This window comes from Triturus cristatus, chromosome 3_2, assembly GCF_964204655.1.
Source record: "Triturus cristatus chromosome 3_2, aTriCri1.1, whole genome shotgun sequence".
Taxonomy (NCBI): domain Eukaryota; kingdom Metazoa; phylum Chordata; class Amphibia; order Caudata; family Salamandridae; genus Triturus; species Triturus cristatus.
Window position 1 is genome coordinate 993,992,621 of NC_140584.1, and position 26,011 is coordinate 994,018,631.

The window sequence follows — 26,011 nt, forward strand, 5'->3', positions numbered from 1 at the left end:
ACCCAGTCAGTCCCCACGTTATTTGCTTAATCTATTTAGACTTATAGCCATATTCTGTATTGCAATCAGAACAAAAGGATCAATAGAATTACCAGACTTTCTAAACATGCCAAAATCCATATAATCAGACAGAAAATGGATAGAGTATTCCACACTTTGATCGATACTCTGGCCTAACGAGATTATTAGTAGTGATAGGGATCACAAATATCAAAGACACTGTTAAAATTGCTTAACAACTTCAAAAGATGAAAGCAAATTCTGAAATGGTAAAAACGCCGGCAGCTTACGTATAATTGAGTGGGTGTGCGCTCCTTGGGCAAGAGGCGGATTGCGGGACTACAGAACAGTTGTGACAACAGAAGGAGAAACGCGGAGTAAGCGTAGGAAATAGTATCACACCGTTCCTTACACAGGTTGTTTACCACAATAATCTGTTTGGTCTAATTTTGAGGGGTCGCATTTGGTGAGAGGATTGTACTTACATCATCCAAGTCCACAGCCAGCAGTCTGCACCTAAAAGGTCCGCCGAGCCCGGAGGTGAAGGCGTAATGACGGGCTCAGGTTTAAATGCAGTTATTGAACCGCTGCCGACCCGGAAGTGAATGTGTCAGTCTCTCCCAACCCGTCTCTAGACTTCAAACAGAGAAGAAGGACTATGTGGATGCAATCTATTCAAAACGCTAGAGCGCTAAAGGATCCTTTCAACCTATAACTTTATTAATTTCACAAACACCGCGCAACGGCCACTCGATATTTTAAATCGGAATGCCGACTGTCAACTATTTTCCAGAGTGGTTACGGAAATTCAGTTAATTCGTAAATTCATTCACCAAGGATTTCTGCAAAATCTTTGGGTTTCATGACAAATCAAAACCCTATTTGGCTTGATCCAAATGGTGAAAATGATCAGACTCATCCATAGGATTTAAAAGGTGCCAAATACCACAGATGATCAAAGACCCAGAGTGGCCATAGTACAGAGTGGGTGTTTAGCTCAAAAAGCAGGGGGGTTTTACACCCATTGTGATGAACCTGGATATGTAATTTTGAAAGCTCTTGTTTTAGCGTCTCAGCACTGTACCCCAGGGAATATTGTCATTAAGTCCTGACAGATGTGTAGACAACCTATAGACCCAACGTTGTTCTTTTTCGAACAGTGCAGTTGATTTCACCTGTTCGATAATGGTCCAGTGAAGATCGTCTGCAGTGTGGTTCTGACGCAGGAAGTGCTCGGTCAATTTAGTTGTACTTCTTTTGCACCGGACATTACTCCGGTGTTCACCGATCCGTAGTTTAATCTTTCTTGTAGTCATGCCCACATATTTTAAGTTACATGGGCATGTAATAAGATAGATTACATCTGCAGTATTGCAGTTCGTGTGGCTGCGTTGAATCCAAGTTTTCCCGATTTCCAAAGACAGAGTCTTTGTGGGAGACGTGAGATGACAAATGCTGCAGGACCCACAGGGATAATGCCCAAGAACAGGTGGCAAACCCCAAGTCGCTAAGACTGAAACAGTAGTCGGTGTGTTGCAGATTCTCGGTCTCGTGTGAACTAGTGAGTCCTTAATACTCCTAGCCTTCCTGTAAGAGAATAGGGGTTTGTCATCTGGGAGGGTTCGGAGATGGTTTTACTTGAATTTCTGACATGGATCAATACGTGTGATCCCCACCTTTTGTTCACTCATGCCTACCATAATGAGGAAATGATCTTTTTGGACGTAACTGTAACCAAAATTGAGGGTACTCTTGTGACAAAAACTCATTACAAACCAACAGCCAAAAATAATCTTCTGGCTTTTTCTAGTTTTCATCCTCGGCCATTACGCGAAAACCTCCCTTATGGCCAGTATTTGCGAATCAGACGCAACTGCAGCCATCTGGACGACTTTCGTAGACAATCAAAAGACCTTACGTGTAAATTGAAACAGAGAGGCTATCCTGTTACCATCCTGAATAAGAGCTGTAAACGAGCAAGAAACCAACCCAGGGAGATCCTCTTACAAGATTCTCCCAGACAGCTCACTGAGATTCCACTCACGTGTGTCACTACTTTCAATACTGCGTCCAATGCAGTCTCGAAATCGATCAAGAAACATTGGCGTATTTTAGAAAGTAACAATATCAAATGGGACAAACCCCTATTCTCTTACAGGAAGGCTAGGAGTATTAAGGACTCACTAGTTCACACGAGACCGAGAATCTGCAACACACCGACTACTGTTTCAGTCTTAGCGACTTGGGGTTTGCCACCTGTTCTTGGGCATTATCCCTGTGGGTCCTGCAGCATTTGTCATCTCACGTCTCCCACAAAGACTCTGTCTTTGGAAATCGGGAAAACTTGGATTCAACGCAGCCACACGAACTGCAATACTGCAGATGTAATCTATCTTATTACATGCCCATGTAACTTAAAATATGTGGGCATGACTACAAGAAAGATTAAACTACGGATCGGTGAACACCGGAGTAATGTCCGGTGCAAAAGAAGTACAACTAAATTGACCGAGCACTTCCTGCGTCAGAACCACACTGCAGACGATCTTCACTGGACCATTATCGAACAGGTGAAATCAACTGCACTGTTCGAAAAAGAACAACGTTGGGTCTATAGGTTGTCTACACATCTGTCAGGACTTAATGACAATATTCCCTGGGGTACAGTGCTGAGACGCTAAAACAAGAGCTTTCAAAATTACATATCCAGGTTCATCACAATGGGTGTAAAACCCCCCTGCTTTTTGAGCTAAACACCCACTCTGTACTATGGCCACTCTGGGTCTTTGATCATCTGTGGTATTTGGCACCTTTTAAATCCTATGGATGAGTCTGATCATTTTCACCATTTGGATCAAGCCAAATAGGGTTTTGATTTGTCATGAAACCCAAAGATTTTGCAGAAATCCTTGGTGAATGAATTTACGAATTAACTGAATTTCCGTAACCACTCTGGAAAATAGTTGACAGTCGGCATTCCGATTTAAAATATCGAGTGGCCGTTGCGCGGTGTTTGTGAAATTAATAAAGTTATAGGTTGAAAGGATCCTTTAGCGCTCTAGCGTTTTGAATAGATTGCATCCACATAGTCCTTCTTCTCTGTTTGAAGTCTAGAGACGGGTTGGGAGAGACTGACACATTCACTTCCGGGTCGGCAGCGGTTCAATAACTGCATTTAAACCTGAGCCCGTCATTACGCCTTCACCTCCGGGCTCGGCGGACCTTTTAGGTGCAGACTGCTGGCTGTGGACTTGGATGATGTAAGTACAATCCTCTCACCAAATGCGACCCCTCAAAATTAGACCAAACAGATTATTGTGGTAAACAACCTGTGTAAGGAACGGTGTGATACTATTTCCTACGCTTACTCCGCGTTTCTCCTTCTGTTGTCACAGCTGTTCTGTAGTCCCGCAATCCGCCTCTTGCCCAAGGAGCGCACACCCACTCAATTATACGTAAGCTGCCGGCGTTTTTACCATTTCAGAATTTGCTTTCATCTTTTGAAGTTGTTAAGCAATTTTAACAGTGTCTTTGATATTTGTGATCCCTATCACTACTAATAATCTCGTTAGGCCAGAGTATCGATCAAAGTGTGGAATACTCTATCCATTTTCTGTCTGATTATATGGATTTTGGCATGTTTAGAAAGTCTGGTAATTCTATTGATCCTTTTGTTCTGATTGCAATACAGAATATGGCTATAAGTCTAAATAGATTAAGCAAATAACGTGGGGACTGACTGGGTCTCCTAGACTTGGCTTCGTGTATATCTGATGAACATAAGACAAAGATTATGTGTCTCCCTAATGAAATCCATTTTTTTCAGAAATACGAGGTTTGTTTCCAGAACTGTGGGAGACCTCCATTGGAACCGTGAGTCCATCGGTTCTGTGCACCTGAGGTTAGGGTAGGCCTTAGTGAGCCTATACCGCCCAGGTGTTTTGTTGTGTAACTAGGTCCTGATGAAAGCTTAGTGAACAAACACTTTATAAGCTGAAACATGTCGACCGCTTGACCACTTACAGGATACATCTGACCAAATTAAATGTCAGTAGAAATTATCCTTCACTATTTTTAGCATATGCCTGTCTCGTCACGATTAAAGTGTTTTGGTGTACGATACATGGCTTTTTAAATCCCTTTCACTTTTTTCACACTTATCACTTCACTTCATTTTAGTCTGAAACTGTTGCTCCGCCTTAATTTGAAGCGTCGAAGCACACCAGAGATGCACAAGGCTACTCTGGCTAAAACCCCATGATGAAGCATGTCACCAACTATGTTGGTGAGTGAGGGTTTTATTTTTTTTCATCAGATTGATTTTGTTTACTTTACACTTTTTCCAAGCACTCAGTGTACTAAGGTACATATGATTTTTTGATTTGCATCACGCTCTTTTGTTGTTGTTACATTGTTCTTGGGGGACCAAGAGTGTGTACATACCCTCTCTCTCCTGTTGTTTATTGTTGTATTTAGGCAGCGCACAGCTGCGAGAGACTACTTGATGTTAGTTTAGTGTGATCACATATACATTTTCCTACTGGCACTAAAATGGAGAACCCGGGGCTTACGTATACAGATGCAGAGGTGGATGCCCTCTTGGCTGATTCTTCCCTTTTTGCGGACTCCTCAATAGCACAAACTATTTCCCAGACCAGTGAGTGGGACAAACTAACTGAACAAAAACGATGTCGGATACGTACCATTTTACATGGTACCATATTAACGGAATATCTAAGAAATAATGTGGCACCAAAGGGCCTTTTGGTCACCAATGCTCCACGTATTTTTCTTGAAGATCCAGTTTTCCGTAGGGATTGGGCCCAGATCGCGTGGCACTGCACCCGCGACTGGCTTGTCCTAATTATTAAAACAGCCCTTAGACTCTCAGAAGCTCTTATGGTTGAAATACAACTAACAGAAACGCATTTTCGTACAACATTGACCGGTTACAAAAAGAAACTGGATGAGCTGAATAAAGAAATGAACGAATATAAAGACTCTTTAACACAATCTAAGGCTCAAAAATTTCAAAAAGATCTGAAACGTTTCTCGTTCATCAAAGTATATCCCTACTCTGATCCTGATTTTGTCCCTCCAACTGATAAGAATGATCAGGCAGATACCACAGATGACAATGATTCCTTTTCCAGTGGTTCCAGTAATGAGAGCACAAGATCTAGACAGCGAGGTAGAGGGAAGAATAGACCCTACCAATACCAACCCAATTGGCAATCCTTTCCTAACCCAATGAACTCAGGCTACCCCAGTCAGTTCCAACAACCGCAATTCCCGATGATGGGTTGGAACCCGGGTTTTGCCCCGATGCCTCCCTTTCAATCTAATACGTTCCGCCCTCCTTTTTTAGGCAGAGGCAGGCGAGGACGGGGGCGAAGAAGGGGAAACAACCAAGTACATTGGGAACAGGAGGAGGGGGCAGGGCACAACACACGCAGCAAAGCAGGAACCAGCAATCAGAGAGTTTAATCCTGAATCTTTCTTCACACACTTTGACACAGGCAGAAAGTGAAGTACTCGAGAAAGGACTGGGCTTTGTGCCCACTGCACGGCTGGATCGCTTTCGATTACACTGCGAATTATCTGATTTTTTCAGAAAATTGAAATTAAAATTTTTCTTTGAGAACAATAAATCAGATGTCCCTGCAGAGCACCTTAGTGACACAACTTTACGTCTAAAATCTACATTTACACCTCCTCCACATTCGATTCCAGCAGGGATCATTGCATTTGAACAAGCTGTTTTCAATGATGTAGAAGCGTTTCAAGACCAAGGAACCTACAAAAACATGAGTGCCCTTGAATTTCAAGCTCTTGAATCACTACAAACTAATCCATCGATTGTGATAAAACCAGCTGATAAGGGGGGAGGTATTGTCATTCAGAATGTTGGAGATTATGATTCAGAATGCAGACGTCTTCTGGACAATCGGAAGAACTACACTCCTCTCTCCACCGACCCCTCTCCAGAATTGAAAATCACAATATGTAATCTTGTTGAACATGCTGAAAGCAGTGGATTCATTAGTAAGCATGAAGCAGATTTCATGACGAAAGGCAAAGGTGTGATCCCATACTTTTACACACTGCCAAAGATCCACAAAAACAAATCTCCACCCCCGGGCCGCCCAATTGTATCGGGCATAGGCTCTCTTTTGGAACCTCTCTCGATCTTTTGTGACTTCTTTTTGAAACCTATAATCCAGAATACCCCCACTTATCTCAGAGACACCAAAAGTTTTTTGGCTTCCTTACAAGATCTGAGAGTGGATCACAATAATACCATCCTTGTCTCTCTTGATATTGAGAGCCTTTACACGAGCATTCCCCAGGATGATACCATCAAGGTCATTGGGGAAGCTCTGGACTCCACCACCTGGTCCTTTCAGACCCCGAAAGGTTTCATCATAGACTGTGCCACTCTGGCACTCAAAAGAAACTTTTTTGAATATCAAGGTGCCCTGTACCTACAGTCCACCGGTACTTCGATGGGCAGCACTTTTGCGCCCAGTGTGGCAGGGCTTTATGTTTCAAATTTTGAACACAAATTCATTCTGAGTCAGGATAATCCCTTTTCTCTGTACCTCTCCTACTGGAAGAGGTACATTGATGACATTTTTATCATCTGGGAGGGTTCGGAGATGGTTTTACTTGAATTTCTGACATGGATCAATACGTGTGATCCCCACCTTTTGTTCACTCATGCCTACCATAATGAGGAAATGATCTTTTTGGACGTAACTGTAACCAAAATTGAGGGTACTCTTGTGACAAAAACTCATTACAAACCAACAGCCAAAAATAATCTTCTGGCTTTTTCTAATTTTCATCCTCGGCCATTACGCGAAAACCTCCCTTATGGCCAGTATTTGCGAATCAGACGCAACTGCAGCCATCTGGACGACTTTCGTAGACAATCAAAAGACCTTACGTGTAAATTGAAACAGAGAGGCTATCCTGTTACCATCCTGAATAAGAGCTGTAAACGAGCAAGAAACCAACCCAGGGAGATCCTCTTACAAGATTCTCCCAGACAGCTCACTGAGATTCCACTCACGTGTGTCACTACTTTCAATACTGCGTCCAATGCAGTCTCGAAATCGATCAAGAAACATTGGCGTATTTTAGAAAGTAACAATATCAAATGGGACAAACCCCTATTCTCTTACAGGAAGGCTAGGAGTATTAAGGACTCACTAGTTCACACGAGACCGAGAATCTGCAACACACCGACTACTGTTTCAGTCTTAGCGACTTGGGGTTTGCCACCTGTTCTTGGGCATTATCCCTGTGGGTCCTGCAGCATTTGTCATCTCACGTCTCCCACAAAGACTCTGTCTTTGGAAATCGGGAAAACTTGGATTCAACGCAGCCACACGAACTGCAATACTGCAGATGTAATCTATCTTATTACATGCCCATGTAACTTAAAATATGTGGGCATGACTACAAGAAAGATTAAACTACGGATCGGTGAACACCGGAGTAATGTCCGGTGCAAAAGAAGTACAACTAAATTGACCGAGCACTTCCTGCGTCAGAACCACACTGCAGACGATCTTCACTGGACCATTATCGAACAGGTGAAATCAACTGCACTGTTCGAAAAAGAACAACGTTGGGTCTATAGGTTGTCTACACATCTGTCAGGACTTAATGACAATATTCCCTGGGGTACAGTGCTGAGACGCTAAAACAAGAGCTTTCAAAATTACATATCCAGGTTCATCACAATGGGTGTAAAACCCCCCTGCTTTTTGAGCTAAACACCCACTCTGTACTATGGCCACTCTGGGTCTTTGATCATCTGTGGTATTTGGCACCTTTTAAATCCTATGGATGAGTCTGATCATTTTCACCATTTGGATCAAGCCAAATAGGGTTTTGATTTGTCATGAAACCCAAAGATTTTGCAGAAATCCTTGGTGAATGAATTTACGAATTAACTGAATTTCCGTAACCACTCTGGAAAATAGTTGACAGTCGGCATTCCGATTTAAAATATCGAGTGGCCGTTGCGCGGTGTTTGTGAAATTAATAAAGTTATAGGTTGAAAGGATCCTTTAGCGCTCTAGCGTTTTGAATAGATTGCATCCACATAGTCCTTCTTCTCTGTTTGAAGTCTAGAGACGGGTTGGGAGAGACTGACACATTCACTTCCGGGTCGGCAGCGGTTCAATAACTGCATTTAAACCTGAGCCCGTCATTACGCCTTCACCTCCGGGCTCGGCGGACCTTTTAGGTGCAGACTGCTGGCTGTGGACTTGGATGATGTAAGTACAATCCTCTCACCAAATGCGACCCCTCAAAATTAGACCAAACAGATTATTGTGGTAAACAACCTGTGTAAGGAACGGTGTGATACTATTTCCTACGCTTACTCCGCGTTTCTCCTTCTGTTGTCACAGCTGTTCTGTAGTCCCGCAATCCGCCTCTTGCCCAAGGAGCGCACACCCACTCAATTATACGTAAGCTGCCGGCGTTTTTACCATTTCAGAATTTGCTTTCATCTTTTGAAGTTGTTAAGCAATTTTAACAGTGTCTTTGATATTTGTGATCCCTATCACTACTAATAATCTCGTTAGGCCAGAGTATCGATCAAAGTGTGGAATACTCTATCCATTTTCTGTCTGATTATATGGATTTTGGCATGTTTAGAAAGTCTGGTAATTCTATTGATCCTTTTGTTCTGATTGCAATACAGAATATGGCTATAAGTCTAAATAGATTAAGCAAATAACGTGGGGACTGACTGGGTCTCCTAGACTTGGCTTCGTGTATATCTGATGAACATAAGACAAAGATTATGTGTCTCCCTAATGAAATCCATTTTTTTCAGAAATACGAGGTTTGTTTCCAGAACTGTGGGAGACCTCCATTGGAACCGTGAGTCCATCGGTTCTGTGCACCTGAGGTTAGGGTAGGCCTTAGTGAGCCTATACCGCCCAGGTGTTTTGTTGTGTAACTAGGTCCTGATGAAAGCTTAGTGAACAAACACTTTATAAGCTGAAACATGTCGACCGCTTGACCACTTACAGGATACATCTGACCAAATTAAGTGTCAGTAGAAATTATCCTTCACTATTTTTAGCATATGCCTGTCTCGTCACGATTAAAGTGTTTTGGTGTACGATACATGGCTTTTTAAATCCCTTTCACTTTTTTCACACTTATCACTTCACTTCATTTTAGTCTGAAACTGTTGCTCCGCCTTAATTTGAAGCGTCGAAGCACACCAGAGATGCACAAGGCTACTCTGGCTAAAACCCCATGATGAAGCATGTCACCAACTATGTTGGTGAGTGAGGGTTTTATTTTTTTTCATCAGATTGATTTTGTTTACTTTACACTTTTTCCAAGCACTCAGTGTACTAAGGTACATATGATTTTTTGATTTGCATCACGCTCTTTTGTTGTTGTTACATAATACCATACTGCAACACCTTGGATTTTAATTGGTTGTTCTGGCTGATCTCTTGAGAAAATTCTTAACCTTGACTTGTACCTGTATATGCCACAAACTGTGAATTTCAACTGTATATACCACATTCGTCAGTACATGTTCAAATTTTACTTCCAATTGTGCAGGCCATTATCCCAAGCATGTTCTGTAAATAACTGTAATAAGTTAATGCGTAAATTACTCCTTTTTTGTCACACATTGACACTTACGCACGCCCTTGCATTGCACTTCACACTAACCGCACTTGGTTTTTCACTCACCCAAGATGGCCACCGCTGTTACATCCATAGTCCTTCCTCCCTTTTGGCACCCCTCTGAGGTCCTTCAGTGGTTTCCCGCTCTATTTGAATGAGAGCACTAAGCACCAGCGCCCAGTGCCTGCCATTGAGCCGGTTACTACACAGCACATTGTTGCTGAGGACAGAGATCTCCATTGCTGTATCTCTCCACAGGTAAGACAACCCCTCACCCCGATGTAATTGACTGTTTTAAGGATTTTTCCTCACTTAGGCAGCCTTTGACTAAAACCTCCCCTTATTTTCAATTCCTTCAAGCTTGGACTGTAACATATTAGTATATTGAAGCAATAACTTGGAGCATTGAAATGTGGCCCATCTGCACCACAGTCTAACTACCCAACAGCCGATCCAGGCAAGGAGCAGCACGCTCCAGCGCCCACTAAGTTTTATAGAAACCTTAACTGCAAGGTATGTGCCCTAGACTCATTTACATCCCAACCCCACATCGATTATGACACACCAAATCCAACCACAATGTAACTTTTTTCACAGCGACCAAACCAAAAGCAACAACGCTGTTCTTCATTGTCAGTTTCCACTCTGACCTGCCATATGTGATATCCCTATGTCCTCAATTGGGGTAAGCATACATGTTACACTTACTTTTCTCACTGAGTCACGCGCCATTCCGTAATGGTTAACACCCCCGGTTACGTGTTTCTCATAACTTCACGTCCTCCCAATACCGGTTCTTATTTTTTAATAAATACGACTGTCCCCCATGCCGCTCACGATCGGAATGCACATTCACCCACCTTTAATAACTCACGTGGTTCTAGTTTTTAAACCATTTTTAGTTAGAAACTAGGTAGCCCGCCGATGCCTTAAACTTCCAAACACCTCCAGTCATTCATCATTCCCCCATTGAATGTCACTTATTAAATCCTGCTTGCCATAGCACACTCACAAACAAATCCCCACTCACTTGACCGGAATAGGCCCGAGCACGATCGTTTTAACCACAACTCCATGTGCACAATTGATAACCTTGACCTTCTGACATGCTATAACTTTCGAGTAATCTTAATATGTTCTAAGTTTTCCCTTGTTCACACAAGCTATTTTCTTTGTTTTCTTTACTCTGACAGGCGTTAAAAACCAGGCAAATGTTATAAATTTAGTCCTGAAGATGATCCCGTTGATCAATGAGCTTGGGATCGAAACGTCGACTTTTTAAAAATAGTGCCACAAATATCCATTGTGCTTACTCGTTGTGGTCTCTATTTTGTCAAACTTGCTACAACTTCATTTATGCCTGCAAGTTGCAACGGCTCTCAGTCTTTGCCTGTAACTGTTGTTTGTCCTAAACTGTCTGCATTGTTATTCCCTTTTTTCCCCCCGCACGTTCCCCATGCTGTAGGGTGCAGGATTGTGCCCCACGATAAATGTAGTGTTTTCATTATCCTTGACCATATCCTTTAGTATCTGAAAAATAAAAATCCCCTGTCCGGCTGGACATCGGATGTGTATAGTAACCCATTGTGGTCTATATTTAATTTTATGTAAAATTTAGTGTCTGCTCAGGACCATTGTTTTCTACATATATAATTGATACCCGTGGTCCTTAGCCATTTTTCGGGTTCCCTTGTTTGTATAAAATATCGCAAAGCAATGGCAGAGCATTGCGTTACAATGCTTGGCGAGACCTAAAAATCTACTTGAGCAGCAGAAAGGAAGCAGATCCCACTTGCACTGTGCATAGTACGGTTCGCGATGATTGCACAGTGCAGACAAGCACCCGGCACTGAAAATCACTGCAAACTGCTTTTATCTAATGCACTCCGCGGCGGAGTTTGTTTTGCACTTCGCAGAACTCTGCGAACGCTGCCCAAGCTTAATGAGAACGGCAGCCAAGTGGGGATTGTTTTTTTTTTTAAACTCTTTTTATTAACTTTGCTCAAAAGACCATTGTTTACATGAATCGCTTGTGTTTGTAGTTGTACATGGTGAAGTTTCAACGTTACAGCAATAATGTGCAAAAAAAGGTAAGCGACTGTAAATCGTCAAGGGCTCCCCGAGCACACCTGTACAACAGGGCACATTCTCCCAAAACATGTCAAAGCCCAGTTCATACCTTTCATTTATCACTCAGTCCAGGCTCCGCTGATAATATTCACTCTTCTCCCAGTGTCACTCTATGTCATTGCCATGGTGCACATATTTTCTCCCATTTTTTAGCCCCTACTCCTATATACCATCTCTTCAGCTCACTGGCACCAATCAAGATCCTTTTCCAACTCTCAATGACGGTGGGAAAAACGCTCTCCACCCTCTCGCTATATTTCTTTTAGCAATTCCAGCTGCAAGTGCCAACCATATTCCCACATGTCTGGGCCAGTCAGAGTCACCTCTAATCATTAGAAGAAGCCATCTGGCATCCATTGGAGCCGTCACTCCTGTCACCTCGGACATGACATCTGTTACTTTCTGCCAGAACTGGGCCATTTTTGCACACTCCCATAGGATATAAAAGAAGGTTCCTTCCTGCTGGCAACCCCTAACGCACACTGCTGTTGGCGCCGTTCCCCTTTTATAGGGGTGCGTACGGGTATAATAGCTATGATGTAGTATCTTAAGTTGTATTAGCCTAAATCTTGAGCGAATTGCGATCTCTCTTGGGCTCTGTACTGCCTCCTGCCATTCCTCGTTGTCTAAATTTCCAAGGTCATCTGCCCATGCCCCCTGCAGGGTCGCCAAGGGGTCTGGCACGTTGTTTATTAGTTTGCGGTATATCGTAGATGTCGCATTTTCAGGATTGGGATCGAGTAGCAACCTATCTTCTAATGGGGAGTGGTCGGGACAGGGGTACCATGCTGGATATATCTCTGTTTTGCATGCATTAATCTACGGTAGTGGTATCTCTGTGTCTGATTTAAATTATATTACTGTTGAAGGTCTTCGAAGGCGAGGTGAGCTTCACCCCTCCACACATCGCCCAGGTACTCATGCCTATCAATTTCCACCCTCTAACGCCCGTTAAGGCAGCCACATCTTTCAGGGCATCTCCCACCCATAATGGGGTTCGACTAGTTAAATCTATTGGCCTCCCTCCAGCATTCTACCACTACCCCCGTGTGCGCAGGCCACTCTGGACACCCCCTCCAAGAGTACAAGAGCAGTTCGCAGTTGCGTCCAGGCATGGCGGCTCTGTCTACTCTGTAGGTCGGTTCGTTGGTATCTGTGTATACCTAGTCGTGTATGACCAGATATTGCGATGCCCCGTAATACAGTTTGTGGTCCGGAACCGCCAGTTCTCCATCGTACACTCCTTTTTGTAATTAATGAAGCGCTATTCTGGGAGAACCACCCTGCCACAGCAGTGATCTGACTTCCTGGGCCACTCACTTAAAAACTGTTGGGGGAACTGGGTATGAGGTGTTTTGGAGAACATACAAGAGGCGCTTCAGAGCCTTTATTTTGAAAAGGGCTGCCCTGCCCATAAGAGACAGTGGCAGGGTGCGCCAGTGACGTACGTCGTTACTGAGTTGGTTTATCTGGGGCTCAAGGTTTTCCCCGAGGAACTTCTTTTAGTTCCGTGTGACGTAGATACCTAGGTAACCCTCCTTAACCACTGGGGGCGCACACTTTCTCAGGACCCTGGGTGGAGGGCCTGATAGCGGGAAAATCACGGACTTCGACCAGTTGATGGTGTAGCCAGAGTAGCTCCCAAACAGCTCAAAGATGTCAAGTATTCTTGCCATTGAATGGTGCGGTCTGGCCAGATACAAGACTATATCATCTGCATAGAGCAAAATTTGCTCTTCCCACCCCCCGGTGCCTCTATACCCCAAATCACCGGATCTTTCCTAATCCAGTGCACCAGTGGCTCCAATGCGAGGGTAAATCACATCGGGAACAGCCCTGTCTAGTGCCCCTCTGCAGCTGAAAGGGTCTGGACAACGCCCCATTGACGTGTACTTGGGCTAGGAGTGTCTTGTGTAGCAGCCTGACCCAGCTCCAGAAATTAGGGCCAAACCCCATCTTATGAAGCACTATAAACAGGGAGGACCACTCTATACTATCGAATGCCATTGATGTGTCTGTTGGGCCGCTGGGTCTCCTGTCATATGGGGCACACCATAGAGTCTCCGTAGATTGTGGCGGGTGCTTCTGTTAAGCATAAAACCTGATTGATCTAAGTGGATTACTTCTGAAATGACCGACACCAGTCTGCTAGCCAAGGCCTTGGCCAATACCTTCGCCTCTACATTAATCAGGGAAATTGGACGGTAGACATTGCAGTGATCAGGAGATTTCCCTACCTTATATATTACCACGGTTATGGCCGCCCGTTGGTCCAGTGAGAGTTGCCCCCCTTCCCGTGCCTCCAGTAAGATGTTCCGTAGCGGTGGTATTATTATGGAGGCTTGACCTTTGTATATCTCGACTGGAAGTCCATTTGGGCCTGCTGCCTTTCCTGACTTTAGGGACCCCAGGGCCTCTCCCAACTCTTCCTCCATAAGGTTGGCATCCAGTGCCTCACATGTTTCCTCAGACAGTGTAGGGAAAGAGAAGTCTCTTAGTAGTTCTGCGCAATCGTTTTCGGACCTAGTGCTTTCTGGTGCATAAACCCCTTCAAAGTGTATGGCAAAGGCTTCTGCTATTTCTGTTTTCGTTGTCTTCATGGTCCCCATTATATCTCGCACCCCGTCACCCATGATCGTTCTCTGTTGCGTTTCTCTTGCCACGCGAGGAGCCTCGAAGCCTTGTCACCCACATCATATAGGCAGTGCTGCTTTGCCAGGATGTAGGCTCTCGCTTCTCTCTCTGCTAGGGCGCGCAGATCTCGCTGCTGCAATGCTAATCTATGACGTAAGTCAGCATTGGTCTTGCTTGCTGCCTCCCTTTCCATCTGGGTGACCTCTTGCTCTAGTAGCTTAATTTGTATGGTCTCTTCTTTCTTTTTGGCCCCAATCAGCACCTGTGCCTGCCTCCTCAACACCTTCTTGTACTCCCATAGATTTATATGCAAATCCACTGTCCTCTCGTTCTCCCTGAAGTAGAGCTCCGAGCTCTCTCGGATTTTGTCTCTCAGGGTTGGATCTCCTAAGTACCATGGGTCAATCCTCGGGAATGCTGCTCTGTCTAGGGGTGGGCCTTTAATGGCAACGCTAACAGGGGAATGATCTGAAATTCCCCTTGCCATATGTTTTGGGTTTGCAAATTCGCCCACCCAGCCATTTATGTGAAGAAGTAGTCTATTCTAGAGAAGGAGTCATGGCGTGCCGATTAATATGTGTATTGCCACATCTGTGGGTTGTGTGCCCGCCATAGGTCCACCATGCCCATGGCCGTGATGAAGCCCAACAAGTCACGCTCCGCTGTCCGGCCCATCCGAGTGCCGGATCGGTCTAGCTCTGGAATCATAACTGCATTTGTATCTTCCCAGATCAGAAGTGTGCCCAGGGGCAATTCTGCCATGAACGGGCTTATCTTCAGGAAGGCAGTAGCATAAAGTCCTGAGGGTATGTAGATCTAGTGCAGAATAATCGCGCGCCCCACCATTTACCCGCTGCCTCCACGCAGCAGCCTGCATCATCTGTCCAAGTACCCGTTATGACCAGAGGTAGCATGTTACGGGTCAGGATTCCCACCCCACGAGCCTCAATCGAATATCTGGAGTGGGCAACCAGTTTATACCCGAAGCGATCTAGTGCCTTGCATTTACTCCCCCTTAAATGTGACTCCTGAATCAAGACTATGTCCAGGGAATGTCTCTTAATATGTTGAAGGATAAGTGTACATTTAATTTTGTTCCCCAAACTATTCACGCTCCAGGGTCCACACCTGCAAGCTAGCTAGATCTCCCATGGCATTGAGTGAGGAAATATACACTTATGAATCCTCTCCTCTCTTGCATTATTCTCATGCCCACCTGCTGTACTTTTTGGTTATAGTGGTCTTGAGCGCACACATAATTCCCCATGACAACACAAAACATTATACCCAACTCCCCCCTCCCTGCAACCCTGCTGGGTGAGTGACAAATCTCCCACCTCCCAAACACGCAGAGTGCCTGTCACCCAAACTGTGAATTAACAAACATCAGTGAGGGGTCATGAGACAGCTTCCAGCATGGAGTAAAGGAGATCTTCTGCTGGATACGGTCAAGCCCATGTAGAATAACTCAAAAGTGACCTTGCCCATCAGAGCACATTTTAGGTCTTTGTATTGGATCATCAGAGTTCTTGCATTGCGGGTGTCCATTCGGCGCACCACCTCAAGTAGGACCTCTCACTTGTAGCGCCATCCACAGGCCTCCCCACCACCTCCCCAATTTCTCTAGAAAGGAGAGATTTAGTTCTGGTATCTGGGGGAACGTCTCTTATGTCACTTATCTGTACGCTGACGCTGTTCTTGACTGCCAGACACCTGCTCCATCTCCCGATACGACGTGGCGTGTCCATTCTTAGGCGATGTTTGACTTTTGACCCCTCTGTGTCCGACGGTTCGCCACTCCTCCAGCCAGACACTTGCCTCCGCTAGCGAGTCAAAGAAGTATGCCTTCCCTTCATCGATGATTTTGAGTTTAGCAGGATAGAGCATCTTGTATTTCATGTTTTGTTCGTGTAGGGCCCTTTTGACTGCATCGAAATTTCGCCTTTCGCGCTGGACGTGAAGCGAGAAATCCGGGAAGAAGCGGATGGTAGCATTCTCGTATCTGAGATCTCCATGCATACGAGCCTCTTGAAGGATATCATCCCTGTCTCTGAAATGCAGTATTTGGGCGATAATCATGCGCAGGGGGTGCCCCAGGATGAGGCCTGCCCCTTAAAGCCCAGTGCAAACGTTCTTGAGAAGAGAAAGAGAGGTGTTTGGGCTTCAACTGGTTCAGGATTAGGTCTTCCAAGAAGAGGTCCATCGAAGGTCCTTCCATTCATTCCGGCACTCCTACAACTCGAATGTTGTTTCGATGGGCCCTCCCTTCCTGGTCTTCGAGGCGGGTGAATATTTCCAATTGGTTCTTTGTAAGTATTGAGACCTGGTCCTAAAGATGTTTAGTTTTGGACTGCAGTCTCCCAATTCCTGCCTCCGCCGTGGACACCTTGTGCGACATCTTCCAGAGGTCTGCCCGCAGGAGATTTATCTCTTCAGTGACGGAGTCTAGCTTCGGTTCCAGGGTCCCACACAGTTCCCTAATCGCCGTCATGATGTCTTTCAGGGAAGGGTCAGGGGTTTAATCTTCTTGCTCCCCATGTGGAGCTCCTCCCGTCGAACCATCGTCAAAGTGGGGATTGGAAGGAAAGAGTATTTGAAAGAGTGAATGGAATGTATGCACGTGTTTGTGAGAGGAGCACTTCATTGAGAGGTGAGGGAGTGCATATGAGTGAAAATGGAATGGTAAGAGGAGGGTGTGATACAGAAAAGTGGTTCTTTTCAAGGAGGGTATGAGAAGAAAATGAGGCTAGAAGATATGTGAAATGAAGATGTGAGAAAGGAGTGCATGAGATAATATACTGTGATAGTTGCACAGTAGTGTGTGTGGTGAGCTTAAGGGAAGTGAGAAGGATAGAGAGAGCAGGACGTTAGAGAATGAACAGATATGAGTGTGCATATGAAAAGTGTAAAAAGTCTGAAAAATGTGACAGAGTACGTTCAGTGAAATGGAGAACAAAGGGTGGAAGGTAGAGAAAAGAATGTGTGAGACTCATGTATTTAACAAAATCAGATAATGAATGATGGCTGCCACCTTTAGAAGGAACCTGTTGGCCACCTTGGCACAGTAAAACAATGATACATGATGGACAACACCATACTAAGATACCTGGCTGCACAGGATGTGTACACTGCAGATGAAATTAGTGGCAAATGAGCGACCTAGTAGGGTTGTCTGGGACACTGCAGGACACCTTTAAAAAAAAAAAAAAACTCGAAATGAAATAAATTACCAAAGAGCTAGAAACGGTCTAAATGGAAAACTAAACAACTAGACCACCAGCCCTGGCATAGAAACACGCTCAGTTTCAAACTGATGTGCTATCATTCAAAAGACAACAGAAGCAATGGCTAAGAGTGCCAACCTAGTACTCCGTGCTGTATTCTGAGGAAAACAAAAAGGGATGAGTGGATTAAACTCTGCCACTGGCAATTACTCTAAGCTACAATCGAGTCCATCGTTTTTTTCACACCATGCCACATCAGACTGGAACAAGCTTCACGCAAATCAGGCTTGGACTTGCTCCATTAGGAACAGTCCAGTCTAAACTGCCAGTGTACAGGTACACAGGCACTTTCAGACTGCTGCACGCTGTCATGGATAGAAGCAGTGTGGGAATGGCACTTGGGCATTAGAATAGCAGAAGGAAACTGACCCAAAATCCCTCTATCTATATATCATATCTATGGTTTTTAATATTTTTATTTTGTTTTTAATGATTTCTTTTATTACAAGAGCCTGGTAGACAAGTAAACATGTCAGTTTGGAACTCCTAAGAGGGTCAAGCAAAGGTTATCAAATTACAAACCTTCTACCACCAGGGTTTAAGAAAGGGCACTCCACTTCAAAACCATTGCCAAATGAGATAATATGTGAGATTCAATGTCACAGAATACCTGTCTACAAGGATAAATACAATATACTAACAGTTCACCCTCACAGGCCTATTGGCTATAACATATGCTTGTGATAATAAAATTAGAGAGGCCTACTGCCATTTTGTTAACTTTATAAACAGATAAGATTGATGGCATCTGACATAACTATTCCCAAAGTATTTATGATTTGTTCATCAATTTATGCAAGTCATGCAGACTGCATTGAGCATAAACTTTCCCACAAAGAAACCATGATAAAAGTAGTCTTAAAAATTCTAAATATGTAAACACACCATAAAGAACTATTGGCTTTAACATAAGCTTTTCATAGTAAATTAGTCAGCTCTTTGTTGTAACCTCATAAGTTTGTTAGAGGTGTAACTAATACCAAACCCCTTTTCTAGTAAAGTCACCTCTGAGATTATATTGGCTTTAACAGAGTGTAATACCAATCCATCCTTTATGGCCTGTAGGCTTCAACATATACCTGTAATAATAAATAAATCATCCCTATAGGTTGTGTTTTAACTTTATGGATAATAAACAGATCAGAACTGTGGCATCTGGAATATTATATCCCGATGATGCTTATCGCCCTTATCTCTAGTTTGTCACTATAACCAACTAAAGCCTGGTGTACGAACTAACACTTTCCTTCAGGCCTACAGTCATACAATTACGACATATGAACCAACAGCCCCTTCTAAGAGTGCCTAACAAGGATTTTCACTATGCAAATCTTCTACCTGCAGGCTTTGTCCGAAGGGGTTGACCAACACCAAACCCCTGACCTACGACTGTAATCTGCGACATTCCATGTAACAAATTAACCGTCTACAGCCTTTAACACAGTATAATAACAATCCACCAGTAAATACATATTGGCTTTAACATATGCTTTACATAATAAATATGTCAGGTCTACTGACTTCGTCACAACCTTTCATAATACACTGATCAGGCCTTTACCCTTCTTCATTGACATCATCAAAACCCAAACCAGTCCTGCGTTATTGAGCATAAGCTTTTCCACAAGTCAAAAAGTGCAATACAAGCATTTTATTTTCAGGAAAAGGGGACAACTCTACTCAATCAAATATTATACTCAAGGAAATCAGACCCCCAGTAGTGCTTCTGTAAGCTCTAGTCTGGCTGAACAAATAGGTTCTGGAATAGCTGGTCTGCTAAGAGGTGGTTAGAGGTGGCAGAAAAGGGACTGAGTCACGGGGAGAGAGTCATGAAGGCGTCATGAGTAGAAGCACCGTCAATGAAATGTACGTATACATTATTTTCACAAGTTCTACCCTTTCACCCCCCAAAGTGATTGACCACAAAGAAAAAGTTAGTAAAGCTGTTCGGATAATTTAATATAGCTTTAATATAGTGTTAGAAGGTGGTTCTGACAATCTGAGACGCCTGGATTTTTCGCTTTTTGAACACCTAATTTATGAGCTTTTACTGTGGATCACAAGTTGGGACTCATCCACAGTGAATTCATGATGAAAGAGACTGCATGTGGATTTTACCGGTGTCCCCCTGGTGAGAGTAGGCCGCTGCACTGCAGCCAGAATAAGGAGCACCGGGCTGGTTACATGCAGGCACGGGTGTAAATGCGTGTGCACGCATGTTGGGGCTGCGCGGGGCAGATTCCTGTCGCGCGCAGGCCAGGAGCAGGTACAGATAGAATGGTGTGGCAGGAATTGTGGAAAGTTGGGTGGTGACATGGAATAGGCTTCATACTACGGGAAGACACATGTAAGGGAAAGTCAGTGTGCTTTACTGTTTTCACTGTAGGAACATTCCATTATTCTGCTATGAAGATGGGTACCACATGGGGTGGTTTCACTTCCCTAGGGCCGACAAGTTCCAGACATGCACCGAAGTCCACTGTAAGTGGTGTAAAATAATTATTCTGCTGAGTCCAAAGCCATAACTGTACTGCCTATGGGTCATCAAGAAATGTCATATTCCTCTGACTCAGCTCATAACCAGAGCCTGGCTGGATGTGACCCTGCCAGGCTGGATTATTGACCTTCATCCCCAAGCTGTAGCATCAGAGGCCCAGCCCTTCACGGCAAGCATTCCTAAGGGCGAAGGTCTCCTCTCCAGGGAAGAGAGGGGGTGGAGCTGCAGGTTATCCATCAGTAGCTGTCACCTGTTGTCAGGCACCAAGCTGTTCTGGACCATGAAGGCAGCGAGGTGGGAAGGGGGCTTTTTCAGAGACCATGTGGAATGAGACCCCTGGATGCCGCCATTTTGGACTATCCCAGAGGCCTGCGCAGGAAGGAGGGAGGAGGGGCAGAGAGGTAATGTGTCACTGCATGATAGGGCAACCAAGCTTTCCTGCCAGCCCCCTCCAAATTCTTTTAGAAGGTCTTGGACAGAAAGAGGAGCTCTCTCTGGTGTGTGGTCTGCTGAGGAAGACTGGTGCTGGAGCCTGGCGCCATAGGCAGTTGGAAGGAGGAACCCCCTGACTGTGTCAGGACCCTGGATTGTGCCAAAAGGGGAGTCCTGGGTCTCTGTGCAAGGAGAAGAGAGGCCAAGGAGGAGAGCCAGGTGAAAGGCTGGCGCAGGGAGCCAGTGAAGACAGCTCCCAGATGAGTTCACCCTCTTGGAGGCAAGTAGGGCGGCGAAAAGTGCTCCAGATGGCTAGAGCTGTCCATCAGGAGCGATAAAAAAAAAAAAAAAAATTGCAGATCGGTCCCCTGGGGGCTGAGATATGCCCCCCCAGAAGGTAGGCGACCTTTGACCTCTGGCTTGACCGACAACGAAGCGAGTGGGGCTCCGCCGCCGGTCTTGAATGGGCTGTCGGGGTGGGTCAGGTCCCAGGGGCTGCCCCCACAAGAAGCAAAGTCAGGGAGCGCCGTTGCACTCCCCGTGAAGAGGCCCAAAAGGGGTGCCAGGAGCCCACACTGGCCCCCGGCGACAATGGAGGTTGGGGGGCGCCATCGCGCTCCCTAAATGAAGATGTCTCTGGGGTCCGGGATCTAACCTCTGGGCCCCGAATCCCCAAAGCCAAGTCGGGGAGCACCGTCGTGCTCTCTGCAAAGATTACATTGGGGCCCGGGACCCCAACTCCGGGCCCCGGCGTGGAGGGAGAAGAGGGGGGAGTGCCGCCGCACTACCCCATGGCAGGAGAAAGGTGGGGGAGTGCCATCACACTCCCCCGAGGTCCCGCTGGACCAACGGCAGCCTCCGTGTCGGAATTGGAGAGCCGGCTCCCGCAGCAGCACGCGAGGGTGCTCGCTCTGGCGCGAAGCCATTGGGAGTCGCCGGGGGTGGGCTCCCCGAGTGGCTCTCCAACGAGTCTACAATGCGGGATGCCCAGGTGGGACCCACCCCCGAGGAGAAAAGCGGAAGGAGCGGCCGGGGGTGGACTCTCCGAGCCATGCATCGCTCTCCTGGCAGTACGGGGTCCGGGTGGGACCGGGCCCCCAACAACAGCAGTAGCGGCATGAGGCCTCAAAAGAGGGCAGCGCGGTTCACCCCGAGGAGTGGGGGAGCCGCTGCTCGATTATTCACGGGGCTCGGGAAAGCACTCCATAAGGCCTTGCAGGCCCGGATCAGCCTGTGAGGAGAAGCAGCTTATGCTCTGCGTGTGGTGACCCCAGGAGGGCGGGGTCTCCATCAAGTAAGTGAAAAGGTGCATTGGTTGCTGCAGGAGCCACGCAGCCTCCCCTAGCACGAAGATGTGAAGTCCCTCCCTAAGTCTCAGGGGGGCTTGCAGGAAATAGCTACTCAAGGGCTCAGCAGGGCATCAATAGCATCCTGTGGCTGGAACTTTTGTTCTTTAGCTGGGGGTGCGTTAAGAACTACACCAAGGTGTAACGGGCTGAATTGAGGATGTCTGGAGAAGGGCATCCCCGAGATGTGCATTTACCTAAGGTTATTTCTTTTGAGGGACTGAAAGTCACATGTGTAATGTGAAGTCATAAGCACAATGGGGTTATGATGCTACATATTCCTGCTAGGGTGTCTGGCTAAATATGCTTAATCCTGTGATTATAACTGTGATGCCTTTTAGGGGCTTTAATTGCAATGCATCATAATTGTTATCAGCTATGATAAGTGCTGTCATTTTAAGTGATGCCTAAACATGTATTCTTGCTGCTGCGTTAGGTGAAGATCAACCCAGACTGTTAGCCACTAAGATGTAGAGGTGCATACTGTGTGGTCAGTATGAGATGCTCAGTCAGGGTTATGTGTCACCAGGTGTCGCGATTTTACCATCCCATGCGACAGAGAGGGGAGCGAAGAGGGAGATGCAACCATCAATGAGGGATTGTCCGCCTCACCTAAAATCCGTCAACTCCTTCCCTTACAGCCCGGTGTCTGGGAGCCAGAGGGAGACCCGATGTGGGACATCGATATGCCTTTTGTTGAACCCTATCCCTTTAAGGAGAAGGCATCCGCTGAAGGCTCCACCCAGCCCTGCGACATCACCCTCACAGGACCAATCCCGTGGAGACAGCCTCTCCGGAGCGAGGCTCAAACTCCCTGAAGCAGCGAAGGTTCGTGGACGCCTCTGGAGTGAAGAAGGAGATGCCAGGAGACGAACCGGAGTGGTCCATAGCTCTAGCGCGGTGAAGAACCCGTGACCCCGTGTGCCAGGAGGAGCCACGTGTAGGCATCTGCTGTGCCGATCAGGGTGGTGCCTGCGTATACCTGAGATATGGTGACCCTGAATGCCAGAGGAGGTCACCAGAACTATCAGGAAGTGTGGCCTGACCAGGAGCATTGCTGGATGAGTGAAGCCATCATGAGATCCCCCACACACCTATATCGGGGACATGAGTCTAGCATCAGGAAATTTGCATTACCTTCTCTCCAACGAGGGACAGACTGAAAGACTTACCCTGCCAGGAGGAGCAGTGAGGAACCTTCAATCGCTGCAGGAACTCAACCGTGTGTGAGGAAAGTGGGTCTCACTGACTACAGCCTGCCTGGGTCCAGCGCCCGCAAAGGGGGCACACTCAGGAACTCTGGACTCTTCCGGCTCTAGAACATGTTCGACTTTACCATAGAGTCGGAGTGGGCTCTTGGGACTCAGACTACTAGTGGTGCTTATGCTGGATGTTGTATAAAGTGAATGGAGAATAACCCTGATACCTAGAGCTAGGAGGGAGTGGGACACAGAGAGCTGCCCATGAAATACTAGAGCCCTGACCTCAAGGGAACTGCGTAGTTGTATGTGAATAATGTATGCACCTTTGTGCTGATAGTGGGTACTTGGCATAGTTGCTCAGAATCCATAGAAAGTTGGAACTCAGGAAATCAGGAGTAAAAGGCCTTAACCCCCAAGGTTAGGCCCAGAAGCTCCTGCTTGCCCTGTGGCCCTCTGAAAGGGGTTCTGGCAGTATCTTGCCTTCTTTATTCTTCTAAAATCTTTTTTCTTGTTGATTCTTGCATCCACAGTGCCTCTCTCAGAGTGAGCCCTAAGCTTGCCCCATGCTAGCTAATGATGAGAGTGTTATGGAATATGTGGACTAAGATGGAGGAAACTTAGCAGGATATGTTAACTTCATAATAGTTAACCTCCAATGAAAAATGTGATTATAAAGTAATTCTATGTACTCACCAGAAAAATAAGCTGTTTCAAAGCATCCCAAACAAAACTTTAAAGAAGAGTACAAATACACATTTATTTAGAAAGCAAATAAAAACAGTCCATGCATTTCTAAGTGTCCCCCAAGTATTTTGGTGTTGTCATTGATTGTTTTGTTTTAGTCATGGTTTTTGCAAAACCTTAATATTAAGAAAGCAGCTGGGTGTAGGCTGCCAGCCTTTTGGCTTTGACAATGCTTGTTTTGTTTTGTCACGGATTTTGCAATGTTTTGAACATGTATTATTAATGGGGGAGCTGCAGGGCCCTTGACACATCTTAAAAAACATCTTTCCCAAAAACGAAAAATCGTTTTTTGATCTCAAAAAGCACACATTTGTAGAGTAAACCTTAGCACTTAAGTGAACTACTTAGTGTGTGAATGTGCTCCTTGTGAAAAGGAAGACTGCTATCATTGACAGTGAAGTTAGCCAATTGCTAAAGTGGGCTGACCCATTCCCCCATACTGCATGCTGCATTGGGAGGAAGAAAACTGTGAATGACACAATAGTAGACCAATGTATAAAGAGGACTGTCTGGAAGCCCTTATAAGTTAGTAGATTATACATATAATTGATCCTTGCTAACCCCAGACCTAAAAGGAGAAAGAAAGGATCTAGCATGAGCTTACTAAGGCCCATGGATGTTGTTTAAGGGTTGCACCCCTGGCTTGCCCCTTGCTACCCCTGGCATTGCCTTTGTGACCCCTGGCCTCAGAGGTGGCAAAATCAGTGCCTGGAACTCAGGAGCAGCTTCACCCTAATGGGCGTTGTTTGGAGCTCCATTTTCATGGTTTTCTGTCAAATTGTTATTACACAAATAGTATATAACATTATTAACTATTAGTGTGATAATAAATGGCGTATAATTAGCTGACAGTAAAGGTAAGGAAAAAATGCTTTCGAATGTATGTTGTATGCATACTTGTAGGTGAGCGTGTTTATCGGAGAGTGTGTATGTTTAGGCATGTGTGTGTGTGTGACTCAAAGTAAAGGTCAAATGGTGTGTGATGTCACTTCTGCCACCCATGGTATTTTGGTGAATTGACTCCTATGCTAAGGCCTTATGCCAAACGATTACACTCATAGGGCTTTCTACTCAACAGATAGTAGTGCCTCCAGGGGAATGAGTCACCAGCCCCTGGGGTGGAGGTGGGGGTAATGGGGAGTAGGGGGAGGGTGCCTGACGTCATTATGGCTGACAAGTGGAGCACCGGAAGTCTGATGCATACAGGCAAGAAGGCCAAAAGGCGGCTGACCATCAAACAACATTCAGATGGCATTCGGCTTCTCATAGGAAGGGAGCCAATCACCTCATGCAGTCCAGCCAATGACTAACACTCTGCCGACCCTCCCGGGTTTACCTCATTCAGAATGGCATTGCATCATCCCCGCGGGACCTGGGGAACCGCACCGTCCTCATCAAGGAGAAAGGAGGGTAACTCAGCCAGTAAATCACGCACTCAGTTTGTCCGCTGCATGCCCAGGAAATGTCTCCTGCACTCTCTCCCCAGGGCTGGGCCTGCCCTCCGCAGCAGTCCGTCATCGGACAGGAAGTATCTGCACTACTGCACTCCCCTGTCTGACATTAAGACACGAGGTAAAAATACACTCTGCATCCGAGCCAGGAGCTGACGGGTCAATAGTTGGCCGGCTGCCAGAAATCCCTGTTAGCCGCACCTTTGCAGCACTCCCTGGAAGCACGGAGCTCTGTGCTGACAGCTTTCACCGCATCACCGAGGGCGACTTTGGGGAACAAAGACAGTGGAAAATAGCAGGTCATGGTCACAGCGTACTGAGAAAACCTTTACCCAATTCACCCTGTTTACAAAACATTTAAACGTAGGGTCTTTCTTTTTTATAGATGATATTATATGAAATATGCTAGCTGTTCATATTGTACTACGCATTGAAATATCTGTATTTATGAGGGTTTTTAGGGCCCTATTCACAAAGCCATTTTACATATGTACACGACTTGACTTATGAGTGCAAATATAGGTTCTGTATTAGTAAAACCTGAATTTATATTCATAAATCCATTCCTCATATCTGATGATGCAATAACTGCTTCCTTTTGTCCGAGAGTGGCCAT

At 45.6% G+C, this 26,011-nt stretch overlaps 1 long non-coding RNA gene across 1 annotated transcript in view; it reads right to left on the reverse strand.

Moving 5' to 3' along the window:
* Positions 1 to 25,452, reverse strand: part of LOC146858957 (uncharacterized) — a 248,087-nt gene extending 222,635 nt beyond the window's left edge. The window contains exon 1 of the long non-coding RNA XR_014980048.1: positions 25,281 to 25,452. This is a non-coding gene — a long non-coding RNA (uncharacterized LOC146858957). The remainder of the gene's footprint in view (positions 1 to 25,280) is intronic.
* Between the last annotated feature and the right edge of the window lie 559 nt (positions 25,453 to 26,011).